This window comes from Aegilops tauschii, chromosome 6 (genome assembly GCF_002575655.3).
Source record: "Aegilops tauschii subsp. strangulata cultivar AL8/78 chromosome 6, Aet v6.0, whole genome shotgun sequence".
Lineage (NCBI taxonomy): Eukaryota > Viridiplantae > Streptophyta > Magnoliopsida > Poales > Poaceae > Aegilops > Aegilops tauschii.
In genome coordinates this window covers 108,505,077-108,525,824 of record NC_053040.3, presented here as the reverse complement: position 1 = coordinate 108,525,824, position 20,748 = coordinate 108,505,077, and the positions used below count along the sequence as shown (strand labels likewise).

The following is a 20,748-nucleotide window of genomic DNA, read 5'->3' as shown; positions in this document are numbered from 1 at the left end:
CGGATAGCATTGATGAACATGAGGGGAAAAATGTGGAGGAAAATGAGTTTGAGACCTTTATGGGTAAACTCAAGGGTAAATCCAAGAAGCACTTCGTTGCTCTCTTGGAACAACTTGGTGAAGCCAATGACATGATCGAGGCTCACGAAGATACCATCTCTAAGATGGAGGGGCATAGTCGTGACTATGCTGATGAGATTTCGGATCTTTCCAATGCTCTTGACGAAGAGCGTGGTCTTCGTTTGGCTCTTGAGGAGTCATACAACGATGATCATGCTAAGTTAAAGAAAGATCTTGATCATGCTCTTGTTGCGTCTCGTGTGCTAAACTCCGAGAAGGCAAAACTTGGGGTTGATCTTGCTAGACTTAAAGAGAAGTTTGACATTCTCGACAAGGCTCACAAAGTCTTGAAGGGCGTTCATGCTAGCCTCAAGGAGTCTCATGATCAACTCCAAGTAATGCTAACTAAGGAGAAAGCCACCTTTCCTCATATGGTGTTAATTGATAATGCAAATGCTACTAACCCTTGTTGTGAGCATGTGCTTCTTGTTGAGGAGAATGCTAAGTTGAAGGAGCAACTTGAGAAAGGCCTTGTGTCATGCATACAAGGTGAGAAGAACCTCAACGACCTTTTGAGAAACCAAAAGGAAGTTGTGGCCAAGGAGGGGATTGGGTTCGCACCCAAGCCCAAGAACAAGAAGAAGAATGACAAGACCAAACGACCTCCCCCTCTCAAGCAAACTTTTGTGAAGGAGGGAGAGGGTACTTCCAAGGAGAAGAAGAACAATGCGAAGGGTGACGGTGTCAAGAAGGGCAATTTCACCCCATCCAACAAAGCCGGCGACTTTAATCCTTCTTATGTGTTATGTCGTGCAAGTGATGGGCGTGTTTATGCCAAATTTGTTGGTTCTCCTCATGAGTATATTGAATGGTCCATTTGGGTTCCTAAGACCCTTGTTACTAACATCAAAGGTCCCATTACAAAATGGGTACCTAAAACCAAGCATTGATCTCTTGTAGGTGTTTGCTTCCGGTGGGGGATCATGGTTGCTCGATAGTGGAGCTACAAATCATATGACCGGAAGCAAGGACTTGGTGGTGGACGTGCACAAGATTCCATCTATGCCCACCAATGTCGAGTGGGGTGATGCCTCGTCTTCTAAGGTATTGGGACTCGGCAAAGTTGTCATTTCTCATGATCTCACGATCGAGAAGGTCATGCTAGTTGAGTCCCTTGCATACAATTTACTTTCCGTTCGTCAACTTGCTACCATGGGCTTTGCCACTTTCTTTGATATTGATACCGTGGCCCTCTTGTGGAGCAAGACTCTTAAAGTAGCCTTTGTTGGGCATGTCGAGAACGGTCTCTATGTGATTAACTTTTCGGAGCGACCCACTAAGACCGCGACATGCCTAATGGCTAAAGTTGACGTGGTATGGCTTTGGCATCGCCGTTTAGCCCATGTCAATATGAGATCTTTGCAAAGTCTTCTCAAGAGGGACCATGTCCGTGGACTAACGAACGTTAGTTTTGCTAAAGATCGTGCTTGCAGTGCTTGTATCGAAGGAAAGCTTCATGAGAAGGCTCACCCTCCCACGACTCTCATTTACTCGAAGAGGCCTTTGGAGCTCCTTCATTTGGATCTCTTTGGGCCTCCATCCTTTGATAGTCTTGGGGGTAGAAAGTATTGCTTGGTAATTGTGGATGACTATTCTAGATACACTTGGGTGTATTTTTTCAAGAGGAAGAGTGAGACCCAACAAACAGTCATTGACTTTGCAAATGAAGCCCAACGTCAACACAATGCAAAGATCTTGACAATAAGAAGTGACAACGGCACCGAGTTCAAGAACTACACCTTGGATGAGTTTCTTAGTGATGAGGGGATCAAGCATCAATATTCCGCACCTTACACCCCTCAACAAAATGGTGTTGCGGAGAGGAAGAACCGGACGTTGATGGATGCGGCAAGGACCATGATGGCGGAGTTAAAGTCTCCATAGAACTTTTGGGCCGAAGCCATCAACACCGCGTGTCATGCTTCAAATCGGCTCTATCTCCGCAAAGGCTTGAACAAGACTCCATATGAGATACTCACCGGTAACAAGCCCAACCTCAAGTTCTTTCGGGTGTTCGGGTGTAAGTGTTTCATTCTCAAGAAAGGTGTTCGTTTGTCTAAATTTGAGACTAGAGCTCATGAGGGCATATTTGTTGGTTATGCTACAAACTCCCATGCTTACCGTGTTCTCAATAAGTCCACGGGACTTATTGAGGAGACGTGTAACGTGGAGTTTGATGAGAATAACGGCTCCCAAGTGGAGCAAAATGGTACTTGTGATGTAGGTGATGAAATTCTTCCCCAAGCCATAAGAAGAATGGGTGTTGGATATATTCTACCCATTGAGGAACCCCTTGTGGCCGAAGGAGAAGGACAATGCTCCACTCAAGTGGAGCCATCACCAACCCAAGACCCACACGCTTCCGAAGAACAAAGTGAAGGCCCTCAACCTCATGAACAAGATCAAGGGCAAGATCAACCTCAAGATGGTGGTGATCCACCAAATGATGCCCAAGGTCAAGTTCTTCCCCTCGAGCAAGTTCAAGATCAAGAACAAGCTCAAGACGATGCTCAAGATGATCAAGTAACCCCTCCTCACTTCACTTCCGAGGAGGAATTGGAGCGTCGTGCCGCTAAGATCGCTTCCAAGCTCACCACCAAAGGTCATCTCATGGAGAATGTGGTTGGAAGCCTAAGAAAGGGGGTAAGCACTCGTAGACAATTAGCAAACTATTGTGAACATCATGCGCTTGTTTCTTGTGTCGAACCCCAAAAGGTTTATGAAGCGCTCGAGGACCCGGATTGGCTCAATGCCATGCATGAAGAACTCAACAACTTCGAACATAACCAAGTGTGGAAATTAGTGCCAAGGCCAACCGGGAACCATAATGTCATTGGAACCAAGTGGATATTCAAGAACAAGCAAGACGCTCATGGGATCATTGTTCCCAACAAGGCTCGTTTGGTGGCACAAGGCTACTCCCAAGTCGAGGGTATCCACTACGGTGGAACCTTTGCCCCCGTCGCTCGCCTTGAATCTATTCGTTTGTTGATTGCTTATGCTTCTCATCATAATTTCACGTTGCAACAAATGGATGTGAAGAGTGCTTTTCTTAATGGTCCCATAAATGAGTTGGTCTATGTCAAACAACCCCCCGGGTTCGAAGATCCCTATTTCCCCAATCATGTGTATCAACTCCACAAGGCGCTCTATGGCCTTAAACAAGCCCCACGTGCGTGGTATGAGCATCTTACGGAGTTGTTACAAGACCGTGGATTCGAAATCGGGAAAATCGACCCCACTCTTTTTACTAAGAAGGTCAAAGGGGAGTTGTTTGTGTGCCAACTATATGTTGATGATATTATTTTTGGTTCCCCTAACAAATCCTTCAATGAAGAATTTCCCGCTCTCATGACCTCAAAGTTCAAGATGTCTATGATGGGAGAGTTGAAGTTCTTTCTCGGATTCGAAATCAAACAAAGAAGAGAAGGAACCTTCATCAACCAAGCCAAATACACTCAAGACATGCTAAAGAGATTCAAGCTAAGTGATGTCAAGCCGGCTTCCACTCCAATGCCCACCAAGTGCCAACTTGACATTTATCCCAATGGTAAAGCGGTGGATCAAAAGGTATATCGCTCCATGATTGGATCCTTGCTTTACCTTTGTGCATCTAGACCGGATATCATGTTGAGTGTGGGAATATGTGCACGGTTTCAAGCCGCATCTAAGGAAAGCCACTTTGTGGCGGTCAAGCGAATCTTTCGATATTTGGCTCATACCCCAAACTTTGGCTTATGGTACCCAAGAGGAGCAAACTTCAAGCTTGTAGGTTATTCGGACTCCGATTGGGCGGGAGAAAAAGTGGATAGGAAGTCCACTTCCGGAGGGTGCCAATTTCTTGGTTGCTCTTTGGTAAGTTGGTCTTCTAAAAAGCAAAGTTGTGTCTCTCTCGTCCACCGAAGCGGAGTATGTGGCGGCCGGGAGTTGTTGTGCACAACTCTTATGGATGAGGCAAACTTTAAAGGATTACGGTGTCATTTGTGACAAAGTGTCCCTTTGGTGTGACAATGAAAGTGCTATCAAGATTTCTCTCAACCCGATGCAACACTTCAAGACAAAGCATATTGAGATTCGGTATCACTTCATCCGGGATCATATTAGGCGAGGGGAGATCGAGCTCAACTATGTCAACACTCATGATAACCTTGCAGATATTTTCACGAAGCCATTGGATGAAGCAAGATTTCGCGAGTTAAGGCATGAGCTAAATATCATTGATTCGAGCAATGTGGTTTGAACCTTTGCACATCCCTCACATTCATCATGCATTCTTGTCTAGGTGTAGGCATGGACTTAGGGGGAGTGTTGTTCTCTCAATGAACTCTTCCTCCCCCCATAATGCATAAACTAATCTCACTCTTTCACATTAGCCATTTTTGATGGTACTTGTGCTTCAAAGACGAGCTTTGGTCATGGGCCCAAGGATAATTCTTCGCGGTGCCATACCAATTGACTCAAACATAGGTGGCCTCGGCCACCGCCCTCTCGTATAGAGGCGTGTGGTTCTTGTTCTCTTGCTGGTGCTCTTGTTGGTCTTCTTGCCGTCGTTTCCCGTCTTTCGTTTTGTGCCATAGGTGTTGAGTCTTGTTTTGAGTTGCGCTGGGCGGTACTACCGTTGTGAAGGCACGGTACTACCGCTGGAGCGGTACTGCCGCTCTACGGAGCGGTACTACCGCTTATGTGGCTAAGCGGTACTACCGCCCATCACCACGGTACTACCGCTGAGGGGCGGGGCCAGGGGGTTAAGTCATGGGCAGGGGTGGTTTCCTCCCCCCATACTCATTTGCTTCGTCCCCTGGTTCCTCTTCCTCTCTCTCCAGCGCCATCTCGCCGCGGGAAGGCTCCGGCGGCCCTCCGTCTCTGGACCGTTCCTTTCCATTTCCTTCGGTGGAGTCGATCCCCACCTCGTCCTCTTGCCATGGATGCCGGTATTGCCCCTGTTCCTCTTCTCTTCTTGTCTAGTTTTCAGATCTCGCATTTTAGGGGCAATAGTAGTTGCATCTCTAGATTTTTGGCCAAATCTAGGCTTGAGTAGGTTGGAGAAGGCAACTAGACTCTTTGGATTGATGTTTGGTAGGTTTATTTTTGAATTTGGCATCCCCGGTAGTGCCAGATCTGACCACGACAGTAGGGATCCTCCGTGCCCCATCTCGAGCGGTACTGCCGCCCATCTGGCACGGTACTACCGCTGCGGGTGCACGGTACTACCGCTGGTGCGGTACTGCCGCTGTGCATGCACGGTACTACCGCTGGATGCCCAGTTCCATCGTTTCCTACCACAAGTTGATCCATATTTGTTGTGTTTATTTGGTTTTGATCGCTCTTTCTGGTTGTTTCTTGTGTCCGTGTGTTTGGTTCCAGATGATGAACATCCTGAGCAGCAAGTCCGCCGTGTCAACCCCGGGCGTTCAACGTCAAAGCGGTACCGCTCATCTGAGACTGCAGGTGGTTCTTCCAGTGCTCCACCGCCGCCAGGGGGTGCTTCCTCAAGTGCTAATCCTCCTCTCAAGAAGAAGATTGCCAACTGACTGAAGCCAAGTGGCAAGAAGGTGACTGAGATGTCTAGCAAGGAATTCTGGGACAGGCGTCGGCGCAACCCATATGAGGAAGACCAAGAACCCAACCTTGTCAATCGCCCGTTCTGAAACCGGTTTCAGTATGCCACATACTTTGATGTGATCAAGGCTAAGAAGAACCTCTTTGTCAATGTTCATTCCATCAACACGGACGCTATGGAGAAGGACCCTGAGTACTTTGGTGATGCCCTTCAGATGTGCTCTCAGTTGAACATTCTCAGGATCATGCAGTTCAACAAGGACTTTGATGCAGATCTGCTGGCACAGTTCTTTGCCACTGTCCACCTAGGAACTGATGCAGACAGGACTCTGACTTGGATGACTAATGGGAAGCTGCTAGCTGTCAAGTGGCAGGCCTTCATGGGGCTGCTTGAGGTGGAAGATCAAGGGCTCGAGACTCCAGTCGGTTTTCGTCCTCACCAAAATGTTACCTCCACTCACAAGCAAGCCCTCTGGCCCTACTGTACTCGGAAGGTCAACCCTGAGACCAGGAAGGAAACCTATGAGTTGTCTGCCTATCTGGACATCCTTCACCGTATCTTCCGCGAGACTCTCTTCCCTAGTATCGGGAATCTGGACATGGTACACTCTTATCTCGTGGACATGCTTCTCTTCTGCCAGCATGAGAAGGAAGCAAACACTGGCGAGTCCCTGGACATCTCTCATGTCATGTGGTCTGAACTTCTTGCTGCTGTTTCTGAGCGCAAGTGCCCAATTTATGGTCCGTTCATTATGTTGCTTATTGAGAAGGCCTGGAGACGTACCTATCCTGAGGAGTAGCTGGAAACTGGAGAGTTGGTTTCTCATGAGATCAAGCGGCTGAGGAAGAAGGATAATTGGGGAATTCCTAGATCTGGAGTTCCATCTTCTGCTGCTGCCATGGAGACCGAGGGCGAGGCTGATGCCGGTGATGATGATGAGGAATATGTGCCTTTTGGGACAGAGCCTTCTGCGGCAGAGCCCTCTTGGGCAAAGAAGCTCAAACACAAGATGAAGAAGCTGTTCTGCATGGAGTCTCACGGTTAGTACATGACTCATGTGGCTGAGAAGAAGGCAAGGAGACGTCACAAGGAGCTTATGCGTCAGTTGGGTGCGACAGTCACCAGCGGCTCTGAGGGTCAGATCACTGAGGAGGAGGAGGAGTGGATCCAGCAGCACTATCCGTGGACCGATTCAGATGCCGAGCAGTTTCTGGGCGAGGACGGCGGTGCAGATGATCACGCAGATTCCTGATGTTCGAGATCCTCGGCATGCTCTCACCTGGAGCCGTAGGTTAGCTCTTTGCCCCTTTTGGTGTCTCAATGCCAAAGGGGGAGAGAGTTTAGGGATTTGCGTCGTTGTGTTGCGAGGAGTGTGTCTTTGTCTTTGTGCTTTCGTTGTGTTTGCTACCTTGTGCTTTGTTTGGTTTTGTGTTCAGTGAGACCTTAGTTCAAGTCATATGGTGTGAGACATATGCTACCCTATCCTTATCATATCTTTATCTTTGTCTCTAGTCATTTGATATCTCATGAGTTGCATGCTTTATTATGTTATATATCCTGCTATCTTGTATCTCGCTTAGGTTGTTGGTCTCTAAAATACAGGGGGAGTGTTGATCCTAGTATGTGTGTCGTGCAGTCCAAAGCACTTATCTTGATGGCACACATCTAGGGGGAGCCCGTCTATATTTTAGAGATTTGGGGTTTGCTTATGTCCTTTGTCTTTTCCCAGTTGTGCAAATCCCGTATTGTCATCAATCCACCAAAAAGGGGGAGATTGTAAGGGCATATTTATCCCTAAGATGTTTTAGTGATTGATGACAATGCTTTTGCGGACTAATCGTGTGCATTGAGTGTTTTTCAGAGATTCATCTTTTTGGCACGAGACGATTCCCTCCCCTCGGAGCTTGAAGTGAAGACGGTGTAGTCCTTTCGAATTAGTTTGGTGGACTAGTTTCATAGGGATCACCGTACTATCAAGAGGGATCCGCTTTGGAAAGGTTAGGGCGGAATCATCACGTACACTTCCTTTGCCCCTCCCTCCGAGCCTTTCCGTTTCGATGATGGGCTCGTTTCCCTTCTCAGTGTGCTCTCTCTGGTCCCAGCGGTAGTACCGCGGGCCGGAGCGGTAGTACCGCTTGGGTGCTACAAGCGGTAGTACCGCTCTAGAGCGGTAGTACCGCTCTAGAGCAGTAGTACCGCTGGTAGCCCCCAGCAGTGTGCTCTCTCTGGTCCCAGCGGTAGTACCGCGGGACGGAGCAGTAGTACCGCTTGGGTGCTACAAGCGGTAGTACCGCTCTGGAGCGGTAGTACCGCTCCAGAGCAGTAGTACCGCTGGTAGCCCCCAGCCGTAGTACCACCGCCTCGATTCGAGGGGTCTTTTTTCGTGTCGGGTTTTAGGTACTTGTCGCGGCAGTGGGGGCCGTAGTACCGCTCGTATGCGGTAGTACCGCCCTGCCACCGCGGTAGTATCGCTCTGGGCCAAGCGGCAGTACCGCGAGGAGGAACGGTAGTACCGCTTATAGGGGCAAGCGGTAGTACCGCTGGCCCAGCGGTAGTACCGCTCTCTGCGGGGCAGAAGTGGGGGTAACGGTTGGATTGTTCCCCCCACTATATAAGGGGGTCTTCTTCCCCAAAGTTGACTTATCTCTTCCCCCAAAAGCTCCATTGTCGTTCCAAGCTCCATTTTCGCCCGATCTCTCTCCCTAGCCAATCAAACTTGTTGATTTTCTCGGGATTAGTTGAGAAGGCCACGATCTACACTTCCACCAAGAGAAATTTGATTCCCCCCACTTATCCCTAGCAGATCTTGTTACTCTTGGGTGTTTGAGCACCCTAGACGGTTGAGGTCACCGCGGAGCCATAGTCCATTGTGGTGAAGCTTTGTGGTGTCGTTGGGAGCCTCCAATTAAGTTGTGGAGATTGCCCCAACCTTGTTTGTAAAGGTCCGGTCGCCGCCTTCAAGGGCACCAATAGTGGAATCACGGCATCTCGCATTGTGTGAGGGCGTGAGGAGAATACGGTGGCCCTAGTGGCTTCTTGGGGAGCATTGTGCCTCCACACCGCTCCAACGCAGACGTACTTCCCCTCAAAAGGAAGGAACTTCGGTAACACATCCTCGTCTTCACCGGCTCCACTCTTGGTTATCTCGTCCCTTTTACTTTCGCAAGTTTACTCGTGTTATATCTCTTATTTGCTTGCGTGCTTGTTGTCATTGCATCATATAGGTTGCTCACTTAGTTGCATATCTAGACAACCTATTTTGATGCAAAGTTTAATTTGGTAAAGAAAAGCTAAAAATTGTTAGTTGCCTATTCACCCCCCTCTAGTCAACTATATCGATCCTTTCAGTTCCCTCCTCTCCATCTGCATCAATCCCTGTATCTTCAGCTACTACAGTCGGTTCAGTCAACAATGCCAACATCTTCTTTTGTGAAACCCACTCATTATCTTCCACCTGTGCAGCCATCTTTGATGGCACATAACCAACTCTGGAATGAGTTTGCAGATCAATTAGCTCAGCATAAAATGTTACTTGTTTGCTTGCCCACCCTTCTTGTTGATCAATTTCAGCAACCATGGATTCTCCATCTTCAATTCTTGCATATTCACCATTATAGTTATCGAAACGTTGCAGAGATACCTCTTGTTCTGGACCCCAAACAATACTCTCCCCAATTCTCTCCACCAAATTGCCCACGGCCTTCTCCTTCATGCTCTCCAATTCCTGGGGATCAACATCTGCAAATTCGACATCCAACCTCACGGTGGTATCTCTATCAATGTCTTGGACACTGCCATCACTGAGCTTGGCTTTACAGGGAAAAAATTCCACTATAATTGCGAATGTGGTGGCAGAACCTGAACCTCCCCTGTTTTGTCAATGGCAGGCAGCGGCAGCAGTGTAAGCGATAGTCACTACCAAATCGAGTTCGATAACAGCTAAAATAGAAAAGAGGGCGGCATTACTGATTTGAAGCACTGTCTCCTCGCTCCATCTCATTCAGCCCCCGCGCTCCTATCCAATCGAGATTCTAAAACGCCAAGAAACAGGGGCAGCATGAGGCCACAGATTTATCCAAAATTCTGGGGAATGGGACTAGAGTTTGGAAAATACTCACTCGCAATAGCCGCTGCCGAGAAAGGCGCTCCACCACCGGGCCGCGGAGAAGAAACAGCCCCCGGATCCAATCGAGATTCTAAATCGCCAAGAAACAGAGGGGCAGCATGAGGCCACAGATCCCCCAAAATTCTGGGGAGTGGGACTAGGGTTTCGGGCTCACTCGCAATAGCTCTGCCGCTACCGAGAAATGCGCTCCATCACCGCGGAGAAGAAACCGCTGCCGGAGAAGATGCTTACGGCGGCGCCGCTCGCCCAGTCCAGCACGAGCGAGTCGAGCACGATCACACAGTCACCGGTCGAGTCGTGGACGGTTGACTCTTGACTACGTGGCCCTAGGTGGACCCCACCAGTCAGAGCACATAACCCTCGGTGTCCTAACCAAACCTCAGCCTAACTAACAGCCAACTAGCCACGTAAACGGGTTGTCTTGCTTGAGCTATTTCTGCGCTGGGAGACGTCGCATGAGAGCCATTACAACCAACGACGTCGCATGAGAGACAATTCAACTCAAAGATGTCGCATGGGAGCTATTTGCCCAAACTAAACAGACTCTGAAAACCGGACTACTTGCAGCAAGCAAATCTTGCAAGATAAGAAAGCACAGGGCACCAGGCTCATTAAGCTATTAAATCGCTATTCTTTTCTCTTCCTTGTTATTAGAAATCGAGGAATGATGAGAACGGCGTTTCGAAAACGCCCTAGCTCAGCTAAACCCAATATCCAGCGCCGTCCTCCCCCACATAAGCACTAGCAAGTTAGTGTGGTGGATCATCTCCCACAAAACATAAATTTAAGATCATTGTTGGTACATGGTCCACATATCACATATTATAAACTGATAAGAACATATAATACACTTGATCTTAGCCAAAAGGCTGAGAAAGATATGAGTTGAAGTGTTGACCTCCCCCTTCTTTTTGAACCTTTTGGCCTCCCCCTTTTCAGATAGTCTCTTGTCTCTCTCCTCAAGACCAGCGAGGTGGTACTAAACGAACCGGTAATCCCGGAAGTTCGGGAACCTGGCTCTGCGGGCTTCCGCTGCAAGCCTAGCAAGAAGCAGCCCATATGCCTGGATGGCCCAATACCTTTTCTTTTTACATGTGTAGTAATGCGTCTTCTTGATCCGTATAGCTCTCGCTCATGGAATTCATAATCGGGGATTCGTAAATCTTAGCCTGGATTAGCATGCAACTCTAACAACGTGATGAGCCTGCAAGGCGTTGAAAGATGTTCATGTCAATCAAGTGTCCAGTGTGTCACACCCAAACAAAAAAAAGTGTGCCACAGCGTCCTACTTGTTAGAGTAGTCATTATGGTATACGACTTCTAGTCCAAGTCAGTTTTGTATCCCTACCCCAAATCGGTTTGTACCCTCTTATATACTCTTGTATGCCGCACCAAATCATCAATAAGAAACATTTTTATTCAGCTTTCATGGTATCAGATACCGGTTCCAGGGTTTAGGGTATGGCTCCACCAACGCCACCGCCGCCGCCGCCGCCGGCTACTTCGAGCGCCGGGCCGCACTCATCGCCAAGGCTGCCAACGCCGCGGCCGCTTCTCTCTCGGCCCTTACCATAGCTCCACAAAACTACCCTGCACCCATCCTCGCCGCACCAATATCTCTTGCTGACACAATCTCCGACGTCAGCCCCTACATCCCCATAGTTCTTGATCTCGCCGCCCACAACTACTACCATTGGAGACATCTCTTCGATCTTCACCTCGGCCGCTGCAACCTGTGCTCGCATGTCGCCGCCAACTGTCTTCCCCGCCCCGACGATCTGCAATGGTTGAAAGACGATCTCGCGATCGTCCAGTGGTTCTACACCCGCATCACCACCGAAATCTTCAACATGCTCGATCACGACGGCGCCACCGCTGCCAACATCTGGTACTCCCTCCGTCAGCTCTTCCAAAGCAACACCGACGCTCGGAAAAATGCTCTCCACACCGAGCTTCGCAATATGGTGCAAGGAGAAGCCCTGGTGAACCTGTTCTGCCAGCGCGTTAAGACCATTGGTGATGAGCTCCGCGAACTCGGCGATACAGTTAGCGACTCACAGCTAATCAATATCGTCGTCGTCGGCCTTAGCGAAGACTTTGACAAGCAAGCCTCGTTCATACCGATGATACGGCCCCCTCCTACCTTCGCTGAAGTTCGTTCCTTGCTACAACTCGCGGCGGAAACACAAGCTCGCAAGGACTCTCGCCCCAAGGTCTTTCATGCTGCGGCTCATCCTCCTCTGCCGTCTACACCAGCGCCGCCTTCCAGGCCGGCTCCTGCCGCCGGGCCGTCCGCATCGTCATCTGTTCAACTGCCCCCAGGCTGGCGTCCTAGTCCGAACTACCGCGGAAAAAACCCTATCTACAGGCCGCCGTCGACTCGTTCGGTTCCGCCTACGACATCACCAGCACCGAGTCCTGCACCACCCACCAGTGCTCCATCTGCGGTTGCATGGCGGCCTCCTCATGATCCTTGGACGGGGCTTGTTCAAGCATGGCCCATGCCCTGGTCCGCTCCGTCCACCCTCGGTGCTCCGCCGGCATACTCAGGTGCCTGGCAACCCGGCCTTCGGCCGCCTACTGGTGCTCCCGGGGTTCTCAACCCCCGACAGCCGGCGAATGCCTATCACGCCGCCCCGACGTATGCTCCTTATGGTCATTACAGCACCGACGGCGGCGCCTACTACACACCTCAGCCGGCCATGCTCCCGACGCCACCCCCACCACAGCCGGCCAATGCCTACTACACTCCCCAGCCGGCCCTACTGCCTTCATTATCGTATCCGCCGGCACTGCTTCCGACGCCACCCTCACCTGCGACGCCGAGCTGGGATCAAGCTGCCTTTCTCCAGGCCATGAATAACTTTGCTGCACAAGGAAACTCAGGTACGGATTGGATCTTTGATTCAGGGGCCTCTAGTCATATGTCTGCATCTAGTAATTGGTTATCTTCTTGCACTAAATCTCCTTTCCCTTCCATTATCCTTGGAGATGGATCATCTATTCCTATATATTGTGTTGGTCAGGCTCAACTTCCCTCTTCCACCAAACCTCTTTTACTTCGCGATGTTCTAGTTGCACCCGCCCTCATTAAGAATCTTATCTCTGTTCGCCAATTTACTTGCGACAATCTAGTTTCGGCTGAATTTGACCCTTTTGGTTTATCTGTGAAGGATTACCTGACCAAGGCCGAGATCGCTCGCTTCAATAGCTCCGGTGATCTTTATTCTCTTAATGGAGTTCCTGCCGCCACCCCTCCAACATCCATGCTGGCCTCCGTCGATCTCTGGCATCGTCGCTTGGGTCATCCCAACCCCGGCGTCTTAGCTTCTATGCTTAGTGAATTTACCATACCATGTAATAGGGACTCTCATAATTCTGTGTTTTGCGAGTCTTGTCAATTAGGCAAACATGTGCGTCTTCCCTTTAGTTCCTCTAGTTCTTATAGCACTTATCCCTTTGAATTAATACATTGTGATTTATGGACCTCTCCCATTGCAAGTGTTTCGGGTTTTAAATACTACCTTGTTATCCTAGATGATTTCACCCACTTTGTCTGGACTTTTCCTCTACGCAACAAATCCGAGGTCCATTCTCTTTTTCTTAATTTTCAACGCTATGTGTCTATTCACTTCTTCCTCCCAATTCGCTTTATCCAATGTGACAATGGTCGCGAGTTTGATAACATTAAAAATCGTACTTTCTTCTTACAACATGGCATCCTGCTTAGGTTCTCATGTCCCTACACCTCCCCTCAAAATGGTAAAGCAGAACGCTCTCTTCGCACCCTCAATGATATAGTTCGCACTCTCCTCATTCAATCATCTATGCCTCCCAAGTTTTGGGCTGAAGCCCTACACATGGCCACCTTCCTTCTAAATATTCGACCTTCCAAAACTAAACCCAACACTACTCCCTATTATTCCCTCTTTCTTTCCCACCCCGACTACTCCGCGGTTCGTGTTTTCGGTTGTCTCTATTTTCCCAATGCCTACGCCACTTCTGCAAATAAATTGTCACCACGCTCTATCCCATGTGCTTTTCTCGGCTTCTCTGACGAGCACAAAGGCTATCGCTGTCTCGACCTTCACACCGGACACATTCATGTCTCTCGTCATGTCACGTTTGCTGAGCACATTTTTCCTTTCTCACAACGCACTACTACACCATCCAACACCCCTAGCTCCGCAAACACCCCCTCTCCCCGTCCTTTCCAACTATATACTCCCCTACCTGCCGAACACAACTTATCACCACCACCATTAACACCCACCATAGCCAATCCCAACCATACACTCACCCCACCCGAGACGTCCCCAACACCCCCGACCCCTGCTCCCTCCCCAACACCCCCGGCCCCTACTCCCACTCCACCACCCAGCCCTGCTCCCACTCCACTACCCAGCCCTACTCCTTCGTCCGACTCTTCCGCTGCGCCGGACTCACCAGTACCCACCTTACCCCCTCGTGCTATTCCTACAGCAGCCCCGATTAATGATCATCGCATGCGTACTAGGGCCAAATCAGGATTTCATCAACCCCAAGACCGCCTAAACCTTCATACCTCCGTATCTCTCACTTCTCTTCCAAAGAATTACAAAACTACTCTACTTGATCCCAATTAGGCCGCTGCCATGCAAGAAGAATATAATGCTTTAATTCAAAACAACACCTGGCAACTTGTTCCTCGTCCTCCCAATACAAATATTGTTTCTGGCAAATGGATTTTTCGCCAAAAGTTCCACTCCGATGGGAGCCTCTCACGATATAAAGCCAGGTGGGTTTGTCGTGGCTTTTCTCAGCAACAAGGAATTGATTACGAAGAAACCTTCTCTCCTGTTGTTAAACCTAGCACCATTCGCACCGTTCTTAGTGTTGCTGTCTCCTCTTCATGGCCCATTCACCAACTTGATGTTAAAAATGCATTCCTCCATGGTTCCCTTCAAGAAACTGTCTACTGCCAGCAACCTCTGGGTTTTGAAAATCCATCCTTTCCAACTCATGTATGTCTTCTTCAGAAATCTCTCTACGGTCTTAAACAGGCCCCATGAGCTTGGTTTCAACGCTTCTCCTCCTTCATTCAAACAATAGGCTTCACTCCATCTCTCTCCGACACCTCTCTTTTTGTGTATCATCAAACTTCTGACACTGCCTATTTACTTCTCTATGTAGATGATATCATTCTTACCGCCTCCTCTCAAAAGTTCTTAGATCATATTGTCTCTCTTCTTAGATCTGAATTTTCTATGACTGACCTAGGACTCCTTCATCATTTCTTAGGCATTGCTGTTGTTCGAGATTCCTCCAGCCTTTTTCTTTCCCAACGCCAGTATATTCTTGATCTTCTTAATCGTGCTGGTATGCTTGACTGTCAATCATCTCGCACTCCTATCGATACTAGTTTTAAACTTTCGGCTACCGGTGAACCCTTTTCCGATCCTACTCTCTATCGTAGCCTAACAGGTGCTCTCCAATATCTCACCATTACTCGTCCTGAAATCTCTTTTGCTGTTCAACAAGCATGTCTCTATATGCATGATCCCCGGGTTCCTCACTATAATCATGTTAAACGCATTCTTCGGTATTTAAAAGGAACTCTCAATCATGGTCTCCACCTCAATAATTCTTCTCCAAACTCGCTTACCGCATACTCTGATGCAGACTGGGCTGGTTGTCCTGACACTCGAAGGTCCACTTCCGGTTTTTGTGTTTTTCTTGGTAACAATTTGATTTCTTGGTCTTCGAAAAGACAGGTTACAGTCTCACGTTCGTCGGCCGAGGCTGAGTATCGCGTTGTGGCACATGCCGTTGCAAATACAATCTGGATTCGGCAGTTACTCTCCGAGCTACACAGGCCTATTGAGCAGGCCACTATTGTCTACTGTGACAACATATCAGCAGTCTACATGACCAGCAATCCAGTTCAACACCGACGCACAAAGCATATTGAGATTGATATTCATTTTGTTCGTGAAAAGGTTGCTCTTGGTCAGGTTCGGGTGCTTCATGTTCCCTCTACGGCTCAGTTTGCTGACATTTTCACCAAGGCACTGCCTACTAAGCCGTTTCAAGATATCTGTTTCAGTCTCAACGTCGTCGAGCCTGCCGTTGATACTGCGGGGGGATGTTAGAGTAGTCATTATGTTATACGACTTCTAGTCCAAGTCAGTTTTGTACCCCTACCCAAGTCGGTTTGTACCCTCTTATATACTCTTGTATGCCGCACCAAATCATCAATAAGAAACAGTTTTATTCAGCTTTCACTACTCACAAGGAACAGAGTGCCAGCCACATCGAGCTGTTTACCCTCAAAATCAGAATAAAGACATTCGTATCCACTTTGAGCACAGTGATATTCCTTCTCTTTTTTCTGTCTCTAGGCTGAACCTTTCTCCAAGGCTGCACTGATCAACGACAGAACAACTAGGAAGAAAGCCGAGATGTGACATGATAAGAGCATCTCCAACAGCCGCGCTAAATAAGCGCCGCGCCGTAAATTTGCCTTTTTTAGCGTGCGCGCAATCGGTAGAGGGGCTCCAGCGGGCACGCAATAACCGTGCGCGTGGCATATAGAGTTGGGCGCGTGGTCTGAATCGCCATCGCGCGCTATGTATTTGGGATGCCCGCTTCCGCGCGCGGCACACACGAGCGCTCGCGCCGCACTCTCTCCACCGCGCCACCTTCGCTCCGCACGCGCCAGCGCCGACGAATTGAACCGATGGACACCCACGCCGGCACCCCCCACCCCTTCCTACAGCCACGACCCCTCCACCGCCGCTGCTGCAAACCCTAGCGCGGGGAGCTTTGGCCTCGCCTCCGTTGGAGCTCCTCCGAGCATCGGCCTCGCGCGCGGCCTCTTCATGCCGCCGCGGATGACCCCGGTGGCGGGTGGCGTCGTGCCGGCGCCCGCCGTGAAGCCACGTGCCCCCCTCGAAGCTCCCAAATGCGGCGCGGCCGAAGAAGGGCAAGGCATCCGCAAAGAAGAACAAGGTGGCGGACGGCTCCGGCACCTCGAAGGCGTCGAGGAAGAAGCTTGCAGGGCGTGTGACGGGCGCGGCAGCTACCGAAGCGCCGGTGAGCTCACTTGTTGAGCCGGCGGCCGACGAGCACAATGTGTTCGAGGAAATGCCCCAAAGGTAGAAAAATTCCCCAACTTTTTTTGTTGTTGTTATTTTTTGAATGCATACATATAGATAGCTTATTTGCATTGTTCTATATACTTTGTAGTCTCAATGATGATGCATACATGTCAACTATGGATGTTGGCTCCAACAATTCGCATTGGTCTCAAACCAATGACATGCATTTCGATGACCATGAGTTCGAGGTGGACGAGGATGGTGAGGGCATTGTCGACGCACCGAAAGGAAGAGCAGGCAATTACACCAACGTTGAAGACATCTTACTATGCAATACTTGGTTGCAAGTGCCGAGGGATCCATTCGTTGGAGGTGATCAAAGTAGAGATGCTTATTGGCTTCGGATGAAGGAACACTTTGATGTTCGCAACATGAGTGGAATTGACCGCTCCGATCGATCTCTTCGCTCCCGGTGGTCGACAATCAACAAGGATTGTCAAAAGTGGGCGGCCGCACAAAAGGCGGTTGACAAGTTGTACCCAAGTGGCACTAATGAGGACGATAGAGTAAGTGCCATTTCATCCATGTTCATCATGCTTGTTGTTGGTGTTTGAGTGCTAACTTGTTTTGTTTTCATGTAGTACAATATTGCCAAATACCAATCCAGATTCTTCTGGGCTGGGGAGGGGGATAAGCAGAAGTACCATATGGTAAGCTGGCCTGATATCTGCAAACCCAAGGACCAGGGCGGTCTTGGGATCTTGTCCTCCCGTCGCATGAACATTGCCCTCCTGACCCGTTGGCTCTGGCGCATTGCCTACGGTGATGGAGGTCTTTGGCTCACCATCATCCAGAACAAGTACCTTTGGGGATAGCCCCTTGCATTCCGTCAGCGCTCGGGCGGCTCCCAGTTTTGGCAGGCCGTTGTCCAGCTGCTGCCTGTGCTTCGCATTGGCACATCCATCTCGGTTGGTACTGGGTCTTCGACCCTGTTCTGGTTTGATCGGTGGATTGGCGACACCCCCCTGGCTTCCCGGGGCTCTTCGACATTGCTGTTGACCCCCGTATCTCTGTCGAGACAGCCCTTATTGACCTTGGGCGCCTCGCTTTCCGCCGCCCCTTCGGTCCACCTGAAGTTACCGCTTGGGATGCCCTCCTCCAGGACATCACCCTCCTCCCCATTGACGTCGCCGACACCCCGGACGCCATCTCTTGGCGCCTGGAACCATCGGGCTGCTTCTCCACCAAATCCCTCTACGCGGCCATCGCCCCCTCGACGGCCCCCGAGCCCTTTAGCCTGATTTGGGATATCCGCCTGCCCCTGAAGATCAGGATCTTCCTGTGGCAATGGATCCGCGGCCGTCTCCCGTCCGGCGTCGAGGTCCTTAAGCGCAATGGACCTGGCAATGGGATGTGCCCCATGTGCGGCACGGTGGAGGATACTAACCACATCTTCTTCTCGTGCTCCACGTCTCAGTTCCTTTGGTCCTGTTTCCGCGAGACGGTTGGGGGCCAGTGGTGCAACACCAACTTCCCTGACCTGCTTGCAGAAATCCACGCCTCCCCCCTCGCTACCGCCATATTAGATGGCTTTGCGTTGGGGTCCTTGCCTGGACGCTATGGACCGTTCGCAATAAGCTTGTCATCCAGAAGGTGCCTCTTCAACGTGCTACTGACACCATCTTTAAAATGTGTGGTTACTTGCAGCTCTGGCGGCAGCTTAGCCGCCCCCAGGACCGGGACGTCATCAGCATCCTCCTCACCGACCTTCGATCGATGGCCTTCCGCTTCCTCCGCCACTCCCGGAGCCCGACTAGATGCTCGGCCGCACCCCGCGTGTGCGTGTTTTTCTGTTTGTTAAGGGCTTGTTGAGCTGTGCCCTCAGCATTAACCCTGTGACTTCTTGTTGTCTAGACCTGTGTGTTTGTGAGTGTGTGGGTACCTTGTTGGATATTTGGCTTGGGCAGTGGCTTTATAATATAAAGCGGGGCGAAAGCCTTTTTCAGTAAAAATGTTGACAAATTCAAAAAAAAATCATCACTGCTTTTTAAAAGTTTTCATCTATTTGCCTAAATTGTTCATAAAATTTTAAAAAGGAGAAAAAAAAAGAAAAAGAAACTAGAGAGTCACCCAAACCGAAAACAGAAAAAAAAAACATAAAAAGAGAAGAAAAAATGGGTAGCGAAACCCAAAAATATAAACAAGAAAGAAAACAGGTAGACACACACTGAATAAAACCAACGCACATGGGCCGGCCTAGGTGCTCACCTATGTGCGGATATTCTACACACACACACACCCCCCCATTTAGTACTCCGTATTAGCTGTCGCTGATTTTGTAATAGGAATATGCCACTTATGCAAACCTTAGGATATACCCTTCGACCCATTTAGCCATGGAGATGACGGCGATTGCGCGAGCTGTAGCCGAAGACGATGCAGCTGGCCACAACGACAACCGCATAGGGGAGATAGCGACCGAGCGATGATAGTCCTAGCTTTTGGCGGAAATCGTAGTGGCACATGTGTTGTTGAGGATGAGACCAAGAGCCAGAGCCAACAACAACTCAGGCAATTATGATAATTGTCAAAAACTAAGAGTAGCAAAAATGAAATGTTAAAATTTAGAGTGGCATAAAAAAATTGGCAAAATCTAGAGTGGCAAAAACAAAATGTTCCTAGCAACTTGATGAGCCAAGTACGTAGCACTGATATAATTTTCCTTTCTAAAACTGAACCACTCCACACCGATCAGATTAGAACAGAACCATACACCCAAAGGAATAGTACAATCCTTAAGAGCCCGGTTAAAACTGCATGCTTGAAACTGCTGCACTCTCTGTTGTTTCATTTCAATGAAACTGAACAGAGTCTGAAAACCGGACTACTTACAGCAAGCATACTTGCAAGATAAGAAGCACAGGGCACGGGGCTCATTAAGCTATTACATTGCTATTCTTTTCTCTTCGTCGGTACTACTCCCTCCGTTCTAAAATAGATGACCCAGCTTTGTACTAACTTTAGTACAAAGTTAGTACAAAGTTGGGTCATCTATTTTGAAACGGAGGGAGTAGAATGCAGAGGAATGATGAGAGCCGCGTTTTGACGCCCGAGCTCAGCTGAACCCCATATCCAGTGCGTCCTCCCCCACATGAGGGTATCAGATATTATAAACTGATAAGAACATTAGTACACTTGATTCTTAGCCACAGCCCACAAGGCCGAGAAGGTATGAGAGCGGCGTTGATCAGTGTAGCTCTCGCTCATGGAATTCATAATCGGGAATTTGTAAATCTTAGCCTTGATTAGCATGCAACTCTAACAACGTGATGAGCCTGCAAGGCGTTGAAAGATGTTCATGTCAATCAAGTGTCCAGTGTGTCACATCCAAACAAAAAAAAGTGTGCCACAGCGTCCTACTCACAAGGAATAGAGTGCCAGCCACATCGAGCTGTTTACCCTAAAAAACAGAATAAAAACATTCGTATCCACTTTGAGCCCAGTGATATTCCTTTTCTTTTTTCTGTCTGTAGGCTGAATCTCTCTCCAAGGCTGCACTGATCAACGACAGTTTAGCAACTAGGAAGAAAGGCCAGATGTGACATGACAGCAGAGCAAGGGCACAGGGCACCAGGATCCGTCAATCTGCTCTGCACCAGGGACGGCCTGTTCGTGCTCGCTGGAGGTGAACATCTGGGCAGCATATAAATCAATAGCAAGTTACATGAGCAACCTTCTGATTCCAATGAGAATTATGAAAATAGGTGACCATCCAGTATCAATGATAAACATAATATCCATCTGTAGAAATGAATTATCCCGCAGTAGACACCTTTTTTATTTTGAAAACAAAATTGTCCCTC

The 20,748-nt window shown here is 49.1% G+C and overlaps 1 pseudogene; it reads right to left on the bottom strand.

Annotated features, from left to right (window-relative positions):
• Positions 1 to 10,558: 10,558 nt before the first annotated feature.
• LOC120967505 (U2 spliceosomal RNA) lies at positions 10,559 to 10,688 on the bottom strand (annotated as a pseudogene).
• Positions 10,689 to 20,748: the final 10,060 nt, after the last annotated feature.